Source organism: Jaculus jaculus, chromosome 5 (assembly GCF_020740685.1).
Source record: "Jaculus jaculus isolate mJacJac1 chromosome 5, mJacJac1.mat.Y.cur, whole genome shotgun sequence".
In the NCBI taxonomy this organism is placed as follows: Eukaryota; Metazoa; Chordata; class Mammalia; order Rodentia; family Dipodidae; genus Jaculus; species Jaculus jaculus.
In genome coordinates, this window is record NC_059106.1 from 47,703,408 (window position 1) to 47,723,333 (window position 19,926).

Consider the following 19,926-nt stretch of genomic DNA (forward strand, 5'->3'; position numbering starts at 1 on the left):
CTCAAATTCATTATGTAGCCCAGGCTGGTCCTGAACTTGTGGTGGTTCTTTTGCCTTGACCTTCTGAGAGCTGAGATCATAGGTGTGTACCACCACACCTGGTTAGAGTGGTACCTTTTCTATATGGATAACACATACTAGTCAAATATATTTTCTTATTCATATTAGACTTAATATGTGTCTTTATTATGCATGTTGTATAATATATTCATATACATATAATTATGTATTTCTAGATTTAAAGATGTTTATTTATTAGAGAGAGATAATGAGTGTTACAGGGCCTCCTGTCATTGAAAATAAACTCTACATGCATGCACTACTTTGTGCATCTGTCTTTAAATGGATATTGTGGAATCGAACCTGGGTCATCAGGCTTTGTAAGCAAGTGCCATTAACCACTGAGTCTTCTCCCCAGCCCCACATAGACTATTTCTAACTCAAAATAGCTCTCACCAAATATTGCTGGTTTTAGTGTTCAGCCATGAAACTGTCATGGAATAATTTATATAAGTGCAACCAAACCCATAGATTTTTACAACTAGAAGGGATCTTAAGGGCTTAACTTAGCCTCTTAATTTTACAACTATAATATAAATCAGGCCAAGCAATGTTAAGATACACAATTAAGATTGTGTAAATTCTTAAACCACAAAAGTTTAAAAGCAAAAACAAAGCATCAAAAATTATGTTTAAGGCTAAAACAAATATTTTAAGAAGAACACAGGGGACTCAAAAAATGGCCATTAGCTATTAAAGGCACTTGCCTGTAAAGCCTGCTGGGTGGGGTTCAATTCCCCAATACCCATGGAGAACCGGATACACAAAATGGCACATATATCTATTGTTAGTTTGCAGCAGCAAAAGGTCCTGGTGGGCCCATTTTTTTTTCTGTCTCTCTCCCTCTCTCCTCACAAGTAAATAATTAAAAATATTAACAACAGCCGGGCGTGGTGGCGCACGCCTTTAATCCCAGCACTCGGGAGGCAGAGGTAGGAGGATCGCCAAGAGTTCAAGGCCATCCTGAGACTACATAGTGAATTCCAGGTCAGCCTGAGCCAGAGTGAGACCCTACCTCAAAAAAAAAAAATATTAACAACAAAATGATATTAAGGAACCAAATTTACATCTCAGCACCATGTATACATTTTACACAAAATATTAATTTCTCACAAATTATGTGTTTGCTATCCTATAACTATAGTTATACTATTTCATCACTGTTGGTTATAAAAAAAGCCGTTGAGGAATTGTGATGCCCCATGGTGAATAGAAAACCAGTTGGTAAGAATGCCTATTTTTAATTTTAATCATGTCAGGAGAGGAAGTTTGACAGTCATGGCCCAGGGTGCCGTTTCCTCTCCTCAGCTCTGTCTCTGGGAAAGCAATCACATTTCTGATGGCTGAGAGAATGCAAATGAGGCATCAGCCTTGCTAGTAAATTTTTTCTTGACATTTGCTCTTGGAGCAGAATACATAAAGACAGTGTTATGAATGTCAAGCCCTCCCCAATGTTGCTGTTGTGCATAGCATCATGAAGCACCCTGAAAGGGGTAATGTCCCTCTTCTGACCCAGCAGGGCCTTGAGTGTAGTAAGGGGCAAAGTCCCTCTTTCTTCCCAATGGGCTCTGAGAAGCTGATATTTTTAGATCAGGTAGCCAGAGTTCCAGGAAGTGAATTGGATTTTCTCATGGTGACAGGGTTTATTTAGTTAGTGGGTTAATGTGCTGCCTCTTTGGATTTGCCAAGCACAGTCCTTGAGGATCTTCTAACCAAGAGCCATGCCACATAATGCTCGGTATTACAGATTGTTGGAGACATGAAATAGTTTTTGGATAAACAACACTCCTATTTTGACCAATGCATTTAATTTTCTCGGGTGTCAACCTTTTCCCTCTTCATCACAGTTTCATTCACTCATTTATACATTCAATTTTTGGAACTGGGGATTCAAGCAGGGCTTCACACACATTCTACACTGCGTCATACCCAGTAATCACAATGTTATCAGTCAGACTTTAGACACCCTAAGTGGGGGGAAAATAGGTTCTTTATTTTATTTATTTGTTTGTTTGTTTGTTTGTTTTTAATGAAGGGCACAACACCTTAACACTAAGACACTTAAAATTTCCTGGCTATAAGTTCTCATAATAAAAACTCAATACTAAAAATGTTTCAGAGGCTGAAACAGCTTAAAGAAAAACACAGGGGCTAAACACACATTTAAAAACTGTTTATTGCTGGGTGTGGTGGCACATGCCTTTAATCCCAGCACTTGGGAGGCAGAGGTAGGAGGATTGCCATGAGTTCAGGGCCACCCTAAGACTACAATTCCTGGTCAGCCTGGGCTACAGTGAGACCCTTCCTTGTAAAACCAAACCAAATCAAACCAAAACACACACACTGTTTATTAGTCCAGAAGTAAGCCTTTTGTTATATGGATAAATTAAATGATTTTCAAGGGTAACAAAGTCATTCAGTGAGAAAAAAAAGACCCTCTTTGGAACAAATGGTTTGGGGAAACTCATTATAAAGAATAAAGTTGAAATCTTGCCTTACTACATATACAAAAATCAAGATGCATTGTAGCTTACATTGCTTAAAAACTTCATGACATTAGCTTGGCAACAAAGAACAAACAGACACTGGCCGGCACTGAAACTGATCTGTTTATCAAAGGCCACAATCACCAGAGTGAACAGACCTCCCATGGAATGGGAGAAAATATTTGGAAATCATGTATGTGATTAAGGGGCTAACTATCTATAATATATAAAGAGCCACGCAATTCAACAACAACAAAGTCAACTAAAATGGGCAAGGGATTGAAATAGACATTTGTTTAAGGAAGATATACACATAGTAAGCATAAGGAAAGATATTCAGCCTCACTTAATGACTAATCTTGATTGGCAACTTAATTGGGTTGAGAAGTAGCTAGCTTAGTAAGGCACAGTTCTAGGTGTGTTTGAGAGGATTTCCTGAGAGGATGAACTGACCGGGAAGGACCACTCTGAATGTGGGTGGTGCCATCCATAAATGGGCTCGGGGCTGGGGGCTTGACTCACATGGAATAATAGGCAAATGAGGAGGAAGCCCACAAGGCAATCTCAATCTCTCTCTCCCTCTCTCTCTCTCTCTCTCTTTCTCTCTCTCTCTCTGTTTCCTGGCTACCAGTATGTATGCTGCTCCATTCAGCCAGACCTTCCCTGCCCAGATGAACTGAAACCTCTAAATCTGGGAGGCAAAAAAATCTTTATTTGTTTGTGTCAAGTATTTTAACCACAGTGTTGAAAAACCAATAAAATCAGGACTCAGAGCAATGCAAGTCAGAACCCCAAAGAGGGGCTGGGGAGATGGCTCCATGGGCAAGCGTGCTTGCTGTGCAACAATCAGGACTCACTGGAGCAATGCAGGTCAAAACCCACACGAAGGGCTGGAGAGGCGGCTCAGTGGGGAAGAGTGCTGCCTGCACAAGCGTCTGGGCTGGAGAGGGCCTCAGTCATCCTGAGTTTGATTCCCTAGTACCCACATAAACAGCTGGGCACGGCCAAACATGCCTGTAACCCCAGTCCTGTGGGTAGTGGAGACCAGAGGATTCCTGGGGCTCTCTGATCAGCTAGTCTGGCCAAAAAGCAGCAACTTCCAGTTCAGTGAGAAACTATCGCAAGGAATCACATGGATGAACAACACATTCTTCCCTGGTCTCTGCAGGCATGTGTATAGGGTACATGCATGTGTATAGGGTACATGCATGTGTATAGGGTATATGCATGTGTATAGGGTATATGCATGTGCATACGTCACACATTACTAATACTGCTTCTGCTGCTGCCACGTGCATGTGTGTGTGTGTGCGCGCACACACACACACACACACACACACACACACACAGGAGATATCATTTCATGCCCATCAGCAGGGCCACTTAAACAGAAAATTAAGTGCTATTAGCTATGCGAAGAAGTTGGAATACTTGAACAATATTGGCGGTCACTACAGATAAGAGTATGGTGGTTCCTCACGAAATTAAAAATAGTGGACAGTGTTCCTGGAGCTGGCACCTGAAGTTGTCCTCTGGCCTCCCCACACATGTACATGTGTATCCGCACATACTTGAACATGCACACACCCATGCATAAAAAATAGAATCGCCATATAGTTCAGTATTTTCAATTCCAGATATAGACCCAAAAGAATCGAAAGCAGGGTCTAAAAGAGAGAGTTTTTTTTTTTTTTTTTTTTTTTTTTTTTTTAGCAACTCAAGGGTTTACAGAGAGAAACGGGTAAACAAAATATAGTATGTTCTGGCTGGGTGTGGTGGTGCATGCCTCTAATCCCAGCACTGAGAAGGCTGAGGTAGAAGGATCACCATTAATTTGAGGTCAGCCTGGGACTACAGCATGAGCTCCAGGGCAGCCTGGGCTAGAGTGAGACCTTAGCTTGAAAACACACCATCAACAGCAGCAACTAAAATAATGCATACCTCCAACAGACCATCATCCAGCCTCAAAAATGAAAGAAATTCTGACACATGCCACAACACGGATGAATCTTGAGGACAGATGCTAAGTGAAACAGACAGTCTCAAAGAAGCAAATACTGTATGACTCTACTTATTTGTGAGATAACTAGAACACGGAGATTCACAGAGGCAGAAAGCAGAGTGGTGGTTGCCAGGAACTGGAGGAAGGACTGGATAACTACTGTTAATGAGCATGGGATTTCAGTGTTGTAAGATAAAAACAGTTCTGGAGTGGGAAGACGGATGGTTACCCAACAACACTACTACTGAAAGTCACTGAACTGTACACTTAAAATTGGCTTACACAGTTAACATTAGATGAATTTCACCACATCTTAACTTTTATTTGCTAGAGAAAGAAGAGAGAGAATTGGCATGCCAGGGTCTCAGCCACTGCAATCCAACTCCAGTCACTTGTGCCACCTAGTGGGCATGTGCAACCTTGTGCTTGCCTCACTTTTGTGTGTATGGCTTAGTTGGGATCTGGAGAGTTAATCACGGGTCCTTAAGCTTTGCAGGCTAGTGCCTTAACCATTAAGCCATCTCTCCAGCTCTCATCACTTTTTTTTTTTCTTTTTCAAGGTAGGGTCTCACTCTAGCTCAGGCTGACCTGGAAATCACTCTAGTCTCAGGGTGGCCTCAAACTCATGGCAATCCTTCTACCTCTGCCTCCCCAGTGCTGATTAAAGGTGTGCACCACCACACCCAGCTCATCACATTTTTTTTTTTTTTTTGGTTTTTCGAGGTAGGGTCTCACTTTGGCTCAGGCTGACCTGGAATTCACTATGTAGTCTCAGGGTGGCCTCGAACTCACGGCGATCCTCCTACCTCTGCCTCCCGAGTGCTGGGATTAAAGGCGTGCACCACCACGCCCGGCTTCATCACATTTTTAATAGCCTACAATACCTGTATTTCCAGGTGATCTCCCTTCTAAGCACTAACCAGGCATAGCTTCACTGCCTAGCTTCCAAGATCAGATGAGATTGGGCATGTTCAGAGTGGTATGGCCATTTCTTTCTTCCATCTCCCTCCCTCCCTCCCTCCCTCCCTCCCTCCCTCCCTCCCTCCCTCCCTCCCTCCCTCCCTCCCTCCCTTCCTTTCTTTCTTTTTAGATAGGAGTCTTTCTATGTTGCCCATGATGACTTTGAACTCCTGGGTTCAAGAGATTTTCTTACCCTTCCTAGCAGCTAAGATTATAGACAAGCGTCATTATGGCATTTTTTCCTGTTTTGGGAATTAAATCCAGGGCTTAACACGTGCTAAGCAAGCACTCTGTCATGGAATCACACCCTTAACACCACATTCTTTTCCCCTAAAAGCTTTTTAGAATCTTGTATACAAGATGAACTTGTTCTAGAGTGTGGTGTAAGGCATAAATATTTACACGGCATGTAAGCAAACAGTGTAACTATGATCTATCTCTATCTATCTATCATCTATCTATCTATCTATCTATCTATCTATCTATCTATCTATCTATCTATGGCAAAGAAATGTCAGGTCCTCTGGTCCTGCTTTTGGAGCAATGGAAGGAATATATTTCTCATGGCACCCAATAATCACAACAGGATAGCAGAATTTAAATCCTCTGGACAGGGTGGAGAAGGAAAGTGCAGCATCAGAGAAGAGGAGGAAAAGGGCTGGAGAGATTGCTCAGTGATCAAGGTGCTCGCCTGTGCAGCCTGACGACCTGGGTCCATGAGGACCCACATTATGCCAGATGCACAAAGGGGCGCATGCATCTGGAGTTCATTTGCAGTGGCTGGAGGTCCTGGTGTGCCCATTCTGTCTCTCTTCTATCTCTCTCTGCTTGTAAATAAAGCTTAATAAAAAGAGGAGGAGAAGTTGAATTGAAGTGAATTCACCCCAGTGCTGGGAACTGAACCCAGGGCCTGGCATGTGCTGAGCCAGTACTCTAAGACTGAGCTACATCCCAGCCTGAGCTGTTGCTTGTCCGAGATGAATGAGTTTCTAGTCCAGAGATCACATTTAGGTTGCAAAACAGGGCACTAGTCTTCATTAACCAAAAGAACTGATTGAGGAAGACACGTGCCTATGAGTGATGCATAATGGAGATGCTACGTGACAGCTTTCCCCCTCAGAGGCATAGGTTGTGTGGGGGTGTAAAACATACACATTAAGAACTAATGCTGTGACAGGACACACAGCACACACGACTGCTGATGGGAGCTGCACTGGGGCTCATCATCAGGGGAAATGATGCATGTGGGCTTTACTCCTGTACTGGATTGGATAAAATTCAAGCCTTCCAGAACCTCAGAATGTGTCAACAGCAACTGTGCGTGTGTGTGTGTGTGTGTGTGTGTGTGTGTGTGTGTGTGTGTGTGTGCGTGCGCACACACATGCATGTGGGTACCCATGAATGGCATTTGTGCAAATGCAAGTATCTGAGGTCATCCTGGTCTAAGGTGGGCCTTACTTCAGTGACTGATATTCCTAAGGAGGCCCTGTGAAGGCGAAGGCAGCTGAGGCGATGTGTCTACAAGCCACCCAGTATCAGGGAAAAGCAGAAGCTATAGAGAGGCATGGACCAGGTTCTCTGTCAGAGCTCCCAGAAGGACTAGACTTGCCAATCCCTGCAGAACTGTGAGAGAATGCCCGTATATTGTGTTAAGGCATCGACTTGACGATATTGTGTTTTGTTATGGCAGCCCCCGGAAAGTCATATAACCAAGGACGATCTCACTCAGAGGCTGGCTTTCAAAGAAAAGCCAACTGTGGATGCAGGGCAGAAGGCTTGATGAGTGAATCCCAGCCAGAAAGCAAGATAAAGAAAAGCGGCTGAGCACTTCTAGGACGGGGGCTCTATGGCGTCCCTGTATAGCAGATGGTCATGTCGGGGATGAGCGAGCAATGACCAGTGGCTATGGCAGGCCACCCTGTCTACAGATAACCTCTCATAAGGCACCACAACACAGCTTCTAATCTGAGGAAACAAACCTGCCACCCAGTGTCACCACCTTGGCGCAGCCCGTGCATTTCTGTCCCTGATTTATCTTCTGTTCCCTCATGTGCATGTTTCACAGTGAAAGATATTTCACTTTATGACTTTGTTGCCAACTTGTATGTTTTATTCATGCCATCGTGGTGGTGTCTCAGTGAATTAATTCCGCCTTGGAGGAAGGCGGAGATGGAACCTTCTTCCCTTTGTGTTCTCAGGAACAAACCACCCTGGCCTTTCAGCTCCTTCCACTGGAGCTTCTGAGAAAGAAGCCAGCACTGCTGCGACACAGGGACATCTGTGTGGGAAAGGCTGGAGCTCTTCACTGAGTTATCACTACGCTTAGTTCTGAAGAAATATGACTGAAGAAGTGCAGTGGAAAAATCTGGAATCAGCCATCCAGATTTTCTTATAGGATGAGACAAAGTTATCTGTGATAGAATTGGTTATTGTAGCTTTTGGACTGGGGTCTTTTCTCTCTCTCTTTTTTTTCCCCTTGGCTTTTTGAGGTAGCCCAGGCTGACCTGGAATTCACAATGTAGTCTCAGGGTGGCCTCAAACTCATGGTGATCCTCCTACCCCTGCCTCCTGAGTGCTGGGATTAAAGGCGTGCACTGCCACACCTGGCACTTTTATCTCCTTTTCATTTGAAACATATTTTTAGTTATTTGCAAGGGGGGGAAGGGAGGGAGGGAGGAAACACCTATGTGGGCAATCCAGGGCCTCTTGCCATGGCAAACAAATTCCAAGTGTATGTGCCACTTTTTGTGTCTGGCTTTATATGGGTACTGGGGAATCAAACTTGGACTGGTAGGTTTTGACCACTGAGCCATCTCCCCAGCCCCATTCTCTTCTGCCTTCTGTTTTTATAAATCTAGTCATACTTATTTATTTATTTGCAAGGAGAGGGAGGGAGGGAGGGAGACAGAGAGAGAGAGGGAGGGAGGGTGGGAGGGAGAGAGAGAGAGAGAGAGAGGGCGCGAGAATGGATATATCAGGGCTTGTAGCTGCCACAAATGAATTCCAGAATTATGCCCCTTTGTACACACTTTACATGGGTACTGGGGAATCAAACTCAGGTTATTAGTTTTTGGAGGCAAGTGCCTTAACCACTGAGCAATCTCTCCAGCTCCCATTCTCTGCTTTTTAAAGTGCTACTGGAAAAAAAAAAAAAAAGCGGGGCTGTGCATGGTGACACACATCTGTAATTCCAACACTTGGTAGGTGGAGGCTGGGAGGCCAGAAGTTCAAGATCGTCCTTTGCTACATTGCCAGCCTGGGTTACATAAGACTCTGTCTCAAAAAAACGAAAACAAAACAAGCAAACAGAGGCAGTATGGGGACATATTAGGGGCACAAAGGCCTAGCTCTAACCTCACGCTGCGCTCTAAGCTGCCTTAGCAAATCCAGTCTCCTCCATGGGTGTCTATATTTTCAGAGGGCAATGTCTTGGTCCCAGTGCCTTAGAACAGCCTGACAACTGTAAGCAGCATAAACAGGAGACATGTGGTGGACTCTGACAGCAGACGACAAGTCCTTGACTCTGCCTCTGGCTGCCACCAGCTGTGTCTCCACAGCGGATCTCAGCTTCAGCATGCTCTGCAGCTGTCACTGCTGTGGCAAGGATAAAGAGAAGACGCACTGTGGAGGGCAGGCAGGGTGCTCAGGACAGGTGACTGCAGCAATCCTCACCATCAAGTCTCACCACTGCTGAGAAACAGTCCTGGGGCTGCAGAAAATTTCTCATGAGACAGTATAGCTCAAAGCGTCTGTTACACAACAAAGCACATTTGTTTTCGTGGTCCCTAGAGAGTTTATATCTTTGAACCTCATTCATGTATCTCTAGTCAAAACTCAGCCGGACATGGTGGTGCACAGCTTTAATCCCAGCACTGGGGAGGCAGAGGTAGGAGGATTGCTGTGAGTATGAAGCCAATCTGAGTCTACATAGTGAATGCCAGGTCAGCCTGGGGTAAAAGTAAGACCCTACCTGGGGAAAACAAACAAACAACAACAAAAATCCTAGAACACAAATTTCACATCTCTTTAGGAGCAATACTGTAAGCATTGCTGTGGTTCTAACTACAATCATATCCTGTGTGTTTAGATACACAATGTATGGTCCACATATACTTGGGTTAGTTCAACCACACTGAGGGAGCCAGGGAGATGACCCTCTCTCAGAATAATCTATCTATCATTTTAGATACTATTTTGAGTCCTGGGATATTGAAATGGGTGAAAATGTACGCTGTAATAGCACTGCAATGCTAAGGCACAAAACTGACCAGAGCTGTGCTCTGTGACCTGTCTAGTGTGGAGTTTTATTCATGTTGTAGATTTTGATAAACGGTTCATTTTATACTTCTATCCACTAATAAACAGCCCGTGAGATGGGATGGGAAATATTTCAAAATACCCCTCTCATTCTTCAAAAAACAAATCACTAAACCGGGTGGAGTGGCACATGCCTTTAATCCCAGCATTCGAGAGGCAGAGGTAGGAGGATCTCCATGAGTTCAAGGCCACCATGAGATTCCATAGTGAATTCTAGGCCAGCCTGAGCTGCAGTGAAACCCTACCTCGAAAAACAAAACAACAACAAATCACTACTTCCACAAGGTTAAAAAGTAGTATTTAGCATTTTACACACACAGATAGTAACCACTCATGATACTATATTATATTTTTGAGAACATGGTTTTTTTGGATTAAACAGATAAAATATAAAATGCATATTCACCTTGTGAAGTAGCACAGGTTAAGTCATGTTTAAGGGAAATACAAAATGGCTGATCAGAGGGGAAGGGACTTAGAAATCCCAAGGATGAGTTCAAGGTAGTAGGCTAAGTAAGGCTCTCCAAACATCTGGCCATATCTAAATCTCTTGACTTTTCAGACATCACCTTATATGTTCTGTACATGTGACTAAGTGATGGGGAGCTTGTCTTGGTGTATCTGTGGACCCTCCATGCAATCACAAGTATTCTTGTAAGACAGGACAGGGGGAATTTACTCACAGAGGAAGTGATGTGAAGATGGAGCAGAGAAAATGGAGATGCTGACCTTGAAGCCTGGAGTGACATTGTCACAAGGCAAAGCATGCTGGCAGCCACCAGAAGCTAGAAGGAAAAAAGCAGTATCTCCTATAGCTTCCAGGAATATGGCCCTACTAATACTTTGGCCCACTGATGATGTTGATCTGGGAATTCTGGTCTCTACATTTCTACATTTAGCAATTTCTGTTGTGTTGAGCCATCAAATGTCAAACAGTAGCCCCAGGAGACAAATGTATTGTTATTTAAGATTAAGGACACAAAAGACAACCACTGACTACTCTGTCAGCCTTCTCTTAGTATGATGCTATCTGGTTTATCATGTCACTTATAACTTGACAGTTCTCTTTTTCTTTACATCCTACCAAATGCCAAGTAGCATATGACTCTCTTTCAAAATCTTGACTTGTGGGCTGAAAAGATTGCTTAGTGGTTAAGGTACTTGCCTGCAGAGCCTCATGACCCAGGTTTGATTTCCCAGTACCCACTTAAAGCCAGATGCACAAAATGGTGCATGTGTCTGGAGTTTATCTGAAGCGACTGGAGGCCCTGGTACATCAATTCTGTCTCTCTATCTCTATGTGCTTGCAAATAAATAAATAATAAAATTACCAAAGCAAAAAACAAAAAACCTTGACTTGCGTGTTAGTGTTTTGGTGGAATGGTAGGGGTCTCTACCCCCTTTTTCCTCATAGACACCTCAGATAATTTTGATGCATGGATCAAGTTGAAAGGAATTCATCTAGATCCTCGGTAACATTTACTCTCATGACATTATCTTCCCTTGTTCACTAGGACTTTTGGTCATCAGCTATAGCATCAAAACTTTACAATAAAGATTATCTCGTAAAAAAAAAAAGATTATCTCGTGATCCACATCAATGGTAGATTTTTAAAAAAAAAATTCCATAACTACAGTTACATAAATGACTTCATGTGGTCTTTCCAAAGCTTCAGAGGCACACCCAAGCCTAACAGTATCGTCGATTCTTCAGACTGGGTCCTTTTCCACAGAGGGCTAATGTTGCTCACTAATATTTCAGGCGAGCACCTCTAACCGCTGAGCCATCATCTCCCCAAGCCCCACACTTAGGACTTCCTCCTGACTTCGTTGTCACAGAATAACTTTATCTCGAAGTGCTCCTGGCGTTGGAAATCATCTAGAGGTGAAGGTCACCTTTCTCCTCGGGCTTGCAGCCGAGCCTGAGGTCTCCTCCGACGTCTGAGAGCCACGTGCAGTCCAAGCGCCCCGCACCTCCCTGCGTCTATCCCGGTTGACTCTCGCCTCTGCAAACACTTCGCGTTGGCTCCCGGGGGCCAAGGCGAAGCTCTGGACCACAGCTCGGTGGTGCCCAAGCTAAGGCCCCGGGGGCTGGCAGCCAGCAAACGGCGCCTTTGTCAGGGATGAACAATTCCATTATCTTGGGGCCCACGGGCCAAGCAAGGGGTCCGGGACGACTCATCTAGCAGCTTCACCGTGCAACCATTTTCCTCCCTGGTCCTCGCGGCCGGGCCTTTGCGAAGGGACCCGAAGCGGAATCTCGCAGGAATTCTGAACCCCGCGCAGACCCGAGCGCTGGCGGCGGGGCTTCCTCCCTGAGGGCGAGGCCTGCAGCGGCACCGACGCACCCAGGCGGCCGAGTCGCCTCGCCCGCACGTGCAGCGCGCGGTCCCCGGCCGAGGACCCTCGTGGGGGTGGGGCGCACTCGGAGCCCAGGTCCCGCCCCCGCCGACGTCACTTCCGGCCGGGGCCAAGATGGCGGCTGCTCGGCCGCGGGCGCCGGCGCTGCTGGGTGGGCGACGGCCACGACGGCCCCGGGCTCGCTGAGACGCGGACGCGGCGGGTTCCGGTAAGAAGTGCGGGCTGGGCGTCCTTCCCGCGGGCTCCCGGGATGCTGGCCGGTCGCGGTGAGGGGCAATGCGGTGATGACGGCCAGCGGGAGGGGGGCCGGGCCGGGCCGGGCGAGGACGCGCCGCCCTCCGGGGCTCCGGGGTGCGACGGGCCGGTTTTGGGGGTGCTGGTGATGGGGACGCGGGGTTGAGGCGCGGAGCTCCGGGTCCGGCGGCGGCGGCGGCGGCGCGGGGGGGCGGTGGTCGGGAAGCTTTCCCCGAGGACGGGCGTCCGCTCGAGGCCCTTGGTTGTGGGTTTGGGTCCGGGGTCCGCGGGGTGTGCCAGCGGTTGCGGGGCCGCCCGCCCGCCCGCCAGCTCGATGCCCACGTGGGCCCCGGGGCTGCCCCGAGGCTCCGGCGGCCGCACCTTGCCTCTTTTGTGTGCCAACGCCGAGTGTGTGCCGGAGCCCGTCCGCATCCCGAGTTTGTGTCTTGCGTCTTTGTGTTTGCCACATAGTTGTCGTGAGGTCGTGATCTGGAAATGGTCTCCTGGTGTCCGTAGACCTAGTGTGCGCGCGGACACAGTGACAGGCATCGCTGCCGTCGACACAGGATTGGTCTCGTTAGGGGAAGCTAGCCGTAAACGTGTCCCCGGAGGGCGCGAGCGAGCGAGACCCGAAGTAAAACCCTAGCAGGTCAGCGTTCTTCCCCAATCCACGCGTAGCAAGCACCGACCCCAGCCCTGCTGGTAACCTTGGTGTCAGGCCTTGATCCGTGGGAACAGTCTCATAGCTAGTGGGAAGTCTCCTGTTCCCTTCACGCCGCAGTTGCAATTTCTACCCACAGCGATGGGATTTCCTGCTGCACATCCCCTCCGGTCAGCCTCCCCCCCACCCCCCCGCAGTGTACGTTTCGTGTTGCATTGAGCGTTGGGGTGTATTTGACACTAGATTGCCTTTTGCCGGTCCTTAGAGCTTTTTAACTATGACACTGAAGTGATTAGACCTAGAATAGAATGAACCCCCCCCCAACACAACTATCTTTAAAGTTTTTGTTTACTTAAGGTATATTGTTAAATGCAGCTGTAAAATTATAAACAGAATCTGTTGGTGGCTTTTTACCTACGACAGCACAGACTTCATTTCAATTTGATCATTTATGTCTACGTTGGTATCAAACATGTAGGGCCCTTTAAAAACATAATAGGAAATACGTGTGTAAATATTTTGGAGAGGAACTGAACTGAGAGACCTCAGTCTTTGTTTTTAAAAGTGGATTTCTGTTTTTGCGATTATATGCAGCTGCTCTGCCACTCTGGAGGCTTTATTGCAAACATTTTACTTGGCCATTTTTTTTTTTCCATGTGAAATCTTAAGTTAGTTTTGAGAAGACCTTAAAAGATCATTTTATTAGCTCCTTTCATTTCAAGCCGTGGAAATGGAGCTGGATGTCCTTAGTGGGAAGACACTCAATTGTACTTGGTGCTATTCCAGGGCTCTTTATACCCAGCGCATCTTTTTAGTTTGATTGAAATACATGGATACATTTAAACTTCTTAGAAAAGAGCCAAGGACATGATGCTGCTGCTCAATTACTGTCTGCTTTGTTGATTCTTTTTGTTGACTGAAAAATGGGTACTTTCATTCAAGTTTGTTGAATTTAGTACACAAGAACTGAAACAATGCAGTGTAAATTTGTAATAATGTGTTCGTTTTGTAATATTCTCACTGTAGGAAGTTGGAAAATAGAGAAGAACACAAAGAAGGAATTGAAATCAGCCCTAACCTTCCTCCTCTATAGATAACTGTTGTTAACACTTGAACAGATTGTCTCCAGACTTTCTCATTGTGTGCGTGTTTTTTTTTTGTTTGGTTTTTTTGAGGTAGGGTCTCACTTTAGCTCCAGCTGACCTGGAATTTACTATGTAGTCTCAGGATGGCCTCGAACTCACAGTGATTCTCCTACCTCTGCCTCTTGAGTGCTGGCATTAAAGGTGTGCGCCACCACACCTGGCTCAGTGTGTATGTTTTTTATAAAAGCATGCACTTCTGTATGTTTATATTTTATACAAGATCAATTGATTGTGCCTATTAATTATAACTTGTGTTTCCTTATAACCTTGTAAGCACGTATCTATGCTATTGATTGATTGTTCTTCAATATGTTTAATGGCCATCATTTACCCATCAATTTCACATTGATATATAAAGTTTCTGAAGCCTGAGGTTTTCTTTCCATCAACTAAGTTTTGTCTATGATGATATTTAAAAGCTGTAGTCATGTAAAATGTGAAAAATATAAATTCTGCCTTCTTAGCTTCTCAATATGCATTTTTATTTTTGTTTGTTTGTTTGGTTTTTCGAGGTAGGGTCTCACTCTGGCTCCGGCTGACCTGGAATTCACTATGGAGTCTCAGGGTGGCCTCAAACTCATGGCAATCCTCCTACCTCTGCCTCCCAAGCGCTGGGATTAAAGGCGTGCGCCACCACGCCTGGCATTCAATATGCATTTTTTATTGCAGATACTATTTTAAGAAGTAAAAGTCAATTTCATCTTCCTGGCTTTTCTCAGCTGGATCTGTGCAGTTCTGCACACATTTTCATGTGGTGATTACTTTACATTAGATGTTTATTTACTCATGGGACTGTTTTTATAAGCTGCTGATCTCTTTTCAAGTTCCAGATCTGATTTAGAACCCTTATAGGACCTGTGAAATCATAGTTTCCAGGATGGAAAGCACCTTAGGTTACTTAATATTTTTCATGTCTTCTGACTAGCCCAAGTTATTTTTAATCCATATGTAGAAAAGAAAAATCCTCTCTAAGCCGGTTGTGGTGGTGCACGCCTTTAATCCCAGCGCTTGGGAGGCAGAGGTAGGAGGATCGCCGTGAGTTCGAGGCCACCCTGAGACTCCATAGTGAATTCCAGGTCAGCCTGGGCTGGAGTAAGACCCTACCTCGAAAAACCAAAAAAAAAAAAAAAAAAAAAAAAAATCCTCTCTAAAACAAATCTTCAGGCTTTCACTAGAAACTCCACAGTGGGAATTGATAGAAGACCGGGCATTGAGGGAGCGTATGCAAACTCTTATGCAAAGGGCAGCTACAGGGTGATCTATCTGAGTGGCTGGGACCTTCTCTTCCAATCATGATCTTGGCGCTGGCTCCTGCTGAGGTGTGCCCAGTGCTTCATGGTCTGTGTGCTGCTCATCAGGACGTCACCCTGTGCAGTGTTTGGTATGAGGCCTGAGGCCGTGTTCTAGCTTGCCTTTTTGTTTGGTTTGGTTTTGTTTTTCGAGGTAGGGTCTCACTGTAGCCTAGGCTGACCTGGAATTCACTACGAAGTCTTGGAGTGGCCTTGAACTCACAGCTATCCTTCTATCTCTGCCTCCTGAGTGCTGGGATTAAAGGCATGTGCCACCATGCTCAGCTTAGCTTGCCTTAAAGTTAGAAGTTTCATGTTTGTAGAGCAGAGCAGCTGAGAGCTGTGGAGTCTGTTCATACAAACAGTGGTACTTATGTTGTGTTACAGAGTCGTTTCTCAAACTCTGCACTGTTGACATTTGGGCTCAGTTAGTCTTTGCTGTGTGGGGACCTCTGGTACATGGTAGAATGCTGAATAGCTTTCCTATCCGTACGTAGGGTGTTAGTGGCCCCTCCCCCAGTTGTGACAATCCATAGGTCTTCAGACATTGCCAAATATTCCTTGTGTGGGGATGAGGGACAGAATTTGCATGATTCTCAACCACTTTGTTAAATGATGGCTCCACTGCCTGAATGGTTGACTCCCAGAAGTGGTTTATGGAATCTCAAAGAACTGTAGGAGTGGATGGTATAGGGCTATGGAGATGGCTTAGCAGAATCATGTGCTGTTCCAGCCTTAGTACCTGAGTTTGGATCCTAAACCCGGTGTAAGTGGAAAGCTGCAGTGGGCATCTGTATCCCAGCACATTGACATTGATGGGAGTGGGGACAGGAGAATTTCCCAGAAGCTTATGGGCCAGCTAGCCTGGCTAATGCAGCAGTGAACAACGAGATTAGAGACCCTGACTCAAGCAAGACGGAGGCAAGGATCAACACTCGAAAACTGGCGTCTGACCTCAATATGTATATTGTGGCATGCACGTGGCAGCACACATACACAGTAAAATAAAAAGATAAAGAATAGATGGGGTGGTTTATGCCTTGATGAATGAGAATAGGCTGCCTGCTCTGTTCAAGTTCCTATCAGTTTTGGCTTTTGTGACTTTACAGAATAGCTACTTTTGGCAGCTGTGCATTGGCATCCTTTTGTGGCAGTGTGAGATCTCCTGGAAATTATGAAGTTTTCATAACATGGGATCAGCATTCCCAGTATGCAGATTAGATTATTATGAAATTTAAATAAATTTGCATAGAGTTGATGCATGATGAATAATTGAAGCATGTGGTTCATTATGTTGAATAGCACAGAAAGAACTCTTTTCTTGTAGATGAGACTTGGGGAAGCAGCCCCTTGAAGACTGATGATGGAAGCCATACTAGCTTTTTCTCAGATCTCCTTTATAAAACCAGCTTGAGTTGTGCACAAAAATGATGGCTTTGTCTTGAGGAAAGAAGGCTTGCTGTTGGAGTGCTTACCTAGCTTTAACTTAATATATTATATTTTAAAGAGAGCTAATTGATCTTCATGGAAAACATGCATCAGTAATGCACCCTTCCCTAGGGAAGAAAATAAAACTTTCCAAATCTTTATTTGTAAACTATGTATAGACAGCATGATGTCTTTCTTTCTTTTTTTGGCATGGAATAATATTTGGTCAGAATGCACTGATAAATACAACATATGAAGAGAATCTGCCGTAGGAGCCATATTGGGTAATGGGTAGCTTTCTGAGTTATGGAATATGTGGATAATTGCACTACCATGAATACATATTCTGTGTACATATTCTTTCTTAAAAGGAATGCCTTCCATTCCCTACCCACCTCCCTGAAGCATGAATTAGAGTCATTGTATATAGTAAATCTGGGGCACTGGAAGGATAGATGGCTTTTTATTTTTTCTCAGCCCTATGTAGTATTATTCTTAGATTCTTGGTTCATGTCATACCTGTACTATGTTTCCATTTATTAGCCCTTTGGAACATACAATAAAGAAAATTTCATTGAATACTTACATATTTTCTAGCCATTTTAGTGAAAAGAATATTTTGTAGCTCTTGCAGTAAATCACAGGCTAGGTTAGCGTTGAAAGAGCTGAATTACTTCTTGGCCAGCATGTCTAAAACATGTAAAGCTAAGTGGAACTGTTAGTTTGATTATAGCGGGCAGCCAGTCTGGAAATTGGTAAAACCCACACATTTTATTTGCACTTATGTATAGTTTTTCTAAGACTCTTATTAACTCTGGTGGGAAAACTCCAATAATTTACATGAAGCTCTCAAGATTTGAATAGAATTGTGAGATTCATCAAGCCTGTGCATAAGTCATCACGGATCCTGTGTTCCCTAATGTCTTATTAAAATGATAGAAATTAAATGTGTTTTGGAGTAGCCATGTAAATAAAAGTGACATTCAATTCAAATGTTTCTCAGTCTGGAGGACTTTGCCAGAATTCTGAAAGTCCTGATTTTAGGTTCTGCCTGTAGGTAGAAATTCCCCAAAGGAAGGCTCCATGCGAACTTAGGTTCTTCATTGTGAAGCTTTGCTGTCACTTAGAAGGGTGGTTCTGGGCACAGTCCAGCCCAGTTCTCCTTTTTTTTTTTTTTTAAATTTATTTGAGGGTGGAATTTAGTGGAGCCCTTCCTCAGTGTTCAGAATGACAGTATCCATTTTATTGTACAGCTGCATGTGTGCAGGGCTGAAAGCTGGTCACTTCCCCTTAAATTCTTCATACTTGTCAAGTGGGGACAGTTACTGCTACTCTCCTTCACTGGGAAATTTTGAAATAAATAGGTAAAGAATATGAAGGCACTTAAATGATTTTGAAAAACAAGAACATTTTTCTTAGATATTTATTTTTTTTATTTTGGGGGGGGCAGAGAGTAAGAGAGAGAATGTCATGGTCTTCAGCTGTTGTGAACAAACTCCAGATGTGTGCACCCCGTTGTGTTTATGTGCGACATTGTGTGCTTGCATCACTGTGTCTGGCTTACATGGAATCAGGAGATTCAAACATGAGTTCTTAGGCTTAGCAGGCAAGCACCTTAACCACTATGCCATCTCTCCAACTCTTCTTAGGTATTTCTAATACAATAGGACTTGAGAGAACTAGGCACTGTTGTTGAAAGCATTGTCCTTAGGCTTTCTGACCTTACTGGAATGTTCCTCCCAGACATGGCACAGTGTGTGTGTGTGTGTGTGTGTGTGTGTGTGTGTATTTTTTAGTCTTTTGCGTGTCTTCCACAAAGCACAAAGTCAAATCCTGCAACTTTTTCTCTCTATGGATACTTGTGGTCCCCTGCATCTTGGTGGTTCTCTTTCCTAAGGCACCCCAGTGCATCCCCATCCCCACCCTTCATGCCAGTGTGTGTGGGGACCAGTTTTACCTTTTTTATTTTCTTTATGCTTTTTAAAAAATTTATTTATTTCTTTATTTGACAGAGAGAGAGGGAGGGAGGAGGGGGGGGAGAGAGACAGAATAGGTGCGCCAGGGCTTCCAGCCACTGCAAACGAACTCCAGATGCATGCACCCCCTTGTGCATCTGACTAACATGGGTCCTGGGGAATCAAACCTGGGTCCTTTGGCTTTGCAGGCAAGCGTCTTAACTGCTGAGCCATCCCTCCAGCCCAGTTTTCCTTTTCTTTAAAAATTTATTTGAGGGAGGCAGGGAGGGAAAGAAGGGGAAGAGAGAGAGAGAGGGAGGGAGGGAGGGAGAGAGAGAGGGAGGGAGAGAGAATGGCAGAGAGGGAGAGAGAATGGCAGAGAGGGAGAGAGAGAGAATGGGTGGGCCAGGGCCTCTAGCCACTGCAGATGAACTCCAAATGCATGCGCCCCCTTGTGCATCTGGCTTATGTGGGTCCTGGGGAATTGAGCCTTGAACCGGGGTCCTTAAGCTTCACAGGCAAGTGCCTTAACTGTTAATCCATCCTTCCAGCCCCAGTTTTCCCTTTTGATTGGTGTTTTCTGTAGAAATGTCTGGCCTCTTGCCAAGGTCAGACTCCAAAATAGAGCTTAGCACCTTCTACTTTAGTCCCACTCTGTGCCTGACAGTTCTGTTTTAAAATGTCTTCACAGGGCTGGAGAGATGGCTTAGCAGTTAAGCGCTTGCCTGTGAAGCCTAAGGACCCCGGTTCGAGGCTCGATTCCCCAGGTCCCATGTTAGCCAGATGCACAAGGGGGCGCACGCGTCTGGAGTTCGTTTGCAGAGGCTGGAAGCCCTGGCGCGCCCATTCTCTCTCTCTCCCTCTATCTGTCTTTCTCTCTGTGTCTGTCGCTCTCAAATAAATAAATAAATAAATAAATAAATAATTTTAAAATGTCTTCACAACCATTCTCCCTGTCAGTCACATTCCACATTTCAGATTATCTTACCTGCTGTCCAGTTGGCTACCAATTTCTCTATAGTGTGGGC

General features: G+C 44.9%; 1 protein-coding gene across 3 annotated transcripts in view; it reads left to right on the top strand.

Annotated features, from left to right (window-relative positions):
* The first annotated feature begins 12,331 nt into the window (after positions 1-12,331).
* Positions 12,332-19,926, top strand: part of Prdm2 (PR/SET domain 2) — a 127,328-nt gene continuing 119,733 nt past the window's right edge. For all 3 annotated transcript variants that reach the window (XM_045150661.1, XM_004657627.2, XM_045150662.1), the window contains exon 1: positions 12,332-12,394. The gene's annotated coding sequence lies outside the window, so the exon portion shown is untranslated. The remainder of the gene's footprint in view (positions 12,395-19,926) is intronic.